This window comes from Pteropus vampyrus, unplaced genomic scaffold, assembly GCF_000151845.1.
Source record: "Pteropus vampyrus isolate Shadow unplaced genomic scaffold, Pvam_2.0 Scaffold71, whole genome shotgun sequence".
Taxonomy (NCBI): domain Eukaryota; kingdom Metazoa; phylum Chordata; class Mammalia; order Chiroptera; family Pteropodidae; genus Pteropus; species Pteropus vampyrus.
The window spans coordinates 2,691,917-2,696,847 of NW_011888852.1; positions in this window are offsets into that span (position 1 = coordinate 2,691,917).

The window sequence follows — 4,931 nt, forward strand, 5'->3', positions numbered from 1 at the left end:
ATGCTTTGGATATTATTGGTAATGCCTGCATTTAACAGGAAAAAAATAACAAGTACATTCTGGAACTTCAATGCCTCCTCCTCTGGCTAACACGTACTAGTCCCTCCCTGTTCCTCCTATGCTCCCCTTCCTCAGTCAAAGTTTTCGACCTTAATTTCAAAATCTGTGTCTTTATGATTATCCTAGATCTAGCAGTATATAGGGCGTTTGGGGGGAGGGTAAGAATAAAATAATTCCTTGGGAATAATATAAGAATCTGTAGAGAGAATTTTTAAAACATAATTATTATTATAAAGTTTCACAGTTTTCTCTCCCAACGAATAAATAAATTATATTTCCTTAAGGCATTTATTAGTATGCTGATAAAAAATTCAGGATGCAGTCCTGACAATCACAATAATGCAATACATGAGACCAATTATACGGTGACACTCTTGCAGTATCTCAGATTTAATTTAAATGACTCCTAGCCACAAAAGCAGAAGAAAAATAACTCATCTGTGTGATATGATAAAGTATAGTTTTTTTTTAAGTGAAAAGGACTTTATTAAGGTAGTTGAGCATTGTTTATGAATAAAGCAAGGTTATCTTTCAATGACTGCAAACCATGTTCAGGATGGACTAGATTTTTTTTTATCTTATAACTTTTCTCATAGTTTATTTACTATCAAGTATGACAGATAAGGAATGCTAGAACTTTGTGGAACTGGAAAAAATGGTCTAGTACACCTATGGACCCTCTCATTTTATGATGAGAAAGGGAGGACTGGGGACGTCAACTGCTTGACTTAGGTCATGCACTTCTCTGAGACCAACACTTAGGAGTGTTTTGCACAAAATCAAGTCCAAAGCTTATTTATGTTAAGCATACCTTGGGTACTAGATAAAATGTAGATTCTTGGGACCGACTGCCATACCTATTAATAAGAATTTCTAGGATGGCGTCCAACAATCTGCATTTGTAAAAACTTCCTTAAGATAAGTCTTATCCACATCGATGTGCTGTCCTAACTGACCAGGAGACTCGCAAACCTCATTTCGAGTTTTGGTTAAGATGTCATTACCTAGGCGTGATTGATTAAATCGTTTGATAGGTGATGAACTGAGTCTTTAGCCCCTCTCTCCTTCCCCAGAGGCGGGGCGGAGTGGGGGAGGTGCTGAAAATGCCAATCCTCTAATCACGTGGTTGTTTTTTCTGGTAACCTGAGCAAGCTATCTAGAACCCTCAACTCAGGTATGATTGAAAAGGAGTCCTTTCCTTACGAATAACAAAAGACATTCTTATCACTCAGGAAATTCCGAGGGCTTTTTGAAACTCTGTGCCAGGACCAGGAACAGAGAATGAATGCAGACATACTATATTTTATATTTTAATATTATACTTTGATATTAATTGGTAATTATGTTTTACCTATGCACCTTGAAGTATGAAAATATTAAAAATATCAATGTGCCTCTATCTGTATGTGTCCTCTTGGGCTTAGAAATGGTAGATATATCCACTGTATATGGGCAAATCCTGCTTCATCTCATTGCCATGCTTGTGTCCATAAATACTCAAAAGGAAAATTTGTAGTTTAATGCACTTGTTTAAGTTTTAAGGTTTTACTATTTAAACTTCTATGCCTAAGCAGTATCAGGCCCGTCCTCTGTTGAAATGTTGGTTTTTTCCAGACTGGGCTTAAGAATTATAGTAGTCAGGCTTCTCCAGAGAAACAGAACCAATAGGAGATATATAGATAGAGATAGATATACATATAGTAGATATAAATTTCAATGCTATAGATACAGATAAGAGAGAGAGAGTAATTATTATAAGATATTTGCTCACATGATTACAGAGACTGAGAACTTCCATGATCTGCCCTCTATAAGCTGGAGACCCAAGAAAGCCAATGGTGTAATTCAAAGGCCTCAGAGCCAGAAGGTAAATAATATAAATTCCTGTCCAAATCTGAAAGCCTGAAAACCAGGGCACTAAGCACAGGAGAAGATTGACGTCTGGCTCAAACAGTCAGGCAGAGTGAGAGTGAAACCTCTCTTCCTCTACGTTTTTCTTCCAGCTACGCCCTATGCCAATTGGACCATGAGCGTCCATGTTGGGGAGGCCCAGTCTACCCATTCTAATGTTAATCTCTTCCAGACACAGACATATCCAGAAACCCAGTCAAGTTGCACATAAAATATCACAAGAATCAAAGATTATTTTTCATTGTTAGAATATCAATCTTTTTTTAGGGGGGGAGGTTAATAACTAATCATTAAGATGTACACTTACACATCTGAAACTAAATGTTCAACATACCCATGAGACAGTGAGATCTTTTCAGGGTAAAGTATATCTTATCCTATCTCCAATCTGGTATAGTATCTGGCACATATTTAATGAATAATTGCTGTATTTTCTGAAAATGTAAATCAGTCTATTTATTTAGAAACTCAATATAAAAAATTACTTTGCTTTGGTACCCAAATATATAGCCAGATTCAAACTGCTAAAACAAAATAATTGGACCTCACATATACAGCACTTATAGCTCTTCAAAGGTTAATTGAATTAAATAGAAATAACTAAGTGTTGCACTTTAGATTTCAAATAAAAATAATTATTATTATTACATCTACATTTGACATAAAATTAACAGGTGTTTTGGCATCTTTAATAATCATCACATTTTTAAATCAACCATTCAATAACCCAAGCTACCACTAGTGACCTGAAATAGCAAAATGCTTAATCTCTACCTTAGATTTATTCATTACATAATATTGTCTTGCTTTTGATATGTGAAACTATTGACCACACAGTTTAAATATTTTACAACAAATTTGAAACTACCTTCTTCACCATGCAAAGGAATGCTCATGTTTCAACTAAGCCATTCAGTTTTTCCAAGTATCTATAGCCTCTAGGATCATTTTTGAAGGAGTAATTTGACATAAACCAGTCTGTTGCAGCATTAAATGGTCTCAAAATATGTATTAAATTGATGTAGTGATTGGGATGTGAAATTGAATGAAAAAGCAAGCAACACAATTTTAAATGGGAATGTTATCTCTACATTTTTTAGCTTGGGTAATATGTGATATATAAGCAAAAAGCATATATTATTCTAAAATAATAACAACAGTAAAAGTGAAATCAATTACAATTTCAGTTACTATTTATCGAATGGTTACTATGTCAAGTAATGGTCTAAAAACCATATGGGCATTACTTCATTCTGACCACTCAACTATATAAATTAGGTACCAGTTATCCCCATTAGGCAGACTCATAAGAACTTAATTAGTCCATCCAAGGTCATTCAACCTCTAGATGATGTAATCAGAAATATTAAATAAAATTTATATGTAGAATAATCTAAATAGAAGCAGAGGTCTACAGGAAGGGATGAAAAACATTGAAAGTGTTAATTATGTAGGTAAATTTAAGTGCATGTTGACTATATAAAAAATAGCATATAGTGAAGTTTAATATACATAAGATTAAAATGCACTACAACAATAACGCTAACTGTGGAAAGGTGATAAGTGAACTTAAGGTGTCTCAAGAGTCTTATATTGTCCACAAAAATGTAGAAGTACAAATATACTTGAGGTATTAAATACCAAACATGAGTGTTTGAATCTTATTTCAGTTTTTTAAAAAACTATGTGATTTTAATTGAAAATTCTGTTAAATTACCTAACATCTATATTACTTATTTTGAAATGTAATAGAAAACCATATTTACATTGTACAATTCAATGAGTTATTTTCAATTATAGTTGGCATACAATAATATACTAGTTTCACTTGTATAGCATAATGATTAGAGATCTATATAACTCAAAGTGATCTAGGACTCCTCTTCCCTCTTACATATTTATTATAACATTGTTGACTATTTTTCTTATGCTACATTTTATATCTCCTGGCTATTTTGTAACTATCCATTTACAGTTCCTAATCCCTTTGCCCTTTTTCACTTGTTCCCCCTTGTTCCTTGTTCCCCCAGCCCCTCTCCCATCTAGAACCTCCAAAATATTCTCTGTATCTACAAGTTTGTTTCTGTTTTTGTTGTTGTTTATTTCATTCTTTAGATTCCACGTGTACGTGAAATCATGTAATATTTGTCTTTCTCTATCTGACTTACTTCATTCAGTTCACTACCCTCTAGGTCCATCAGGGCAATATCTTTTTCCATCTCCTTCCTTTTAGTCTGTGTGTGTCTTTTAATATGAAGTGAGTCTCCTGTAGGCAGCATATGTAGGAGTCATGTTTTCTTACCCTTTCGGCCACTCTATCTTTAGGTCGGAGCACTTAATTCTTTCCCATTTGAGGTATTTGTTAATAGATGTATAGTTATTACCATTCTTTATTCATGTTTTTGATACATGTTTTTTTCTTCATCTTAAAGAAGTCTCTCCAGCAATTCCTGTAATACTGCCTTGGTGGTGATGAACTCCTTTAGTTTTTGTGTGTGTGTCGGGAAAGCTCTTTATCCATCTTTCGACTCTAAATAATAGCTTTGCTGGATAAATTAATCTTGGGTGTAGATCTTGGATTTTCATCACTTTGAATATTTTGTGTCAAGCCCTTCTGTCCTGCGAAGTTTCTTTTGAGAAATCAGCTGCCAGTCTTATGGGTGCTCCCTTGTAGGTTAGCTAACTGCTTTTCTCTTGCTGCTTTTAAGAGTCTCTCTTTGTATTTAACTTTTGACATTTTAATTATGATGTGTCTTGGCATGAGCCTCTTTGGTTTCATTTTGTTTGGGACTCTCCGAGCTTCCTGGGGTTTCATGTCTATTTCCTTCAACAAGTTAGGGAAGTTTTCCATCATTATTTCTTTAAATGGGTTTTCAACTTCTTGTTCTCTCTCTTCTTCAGGTACCCCTATGACACATATGTTGTTACATTTTGTCACGTAGGCTCCTTAAATTATTATC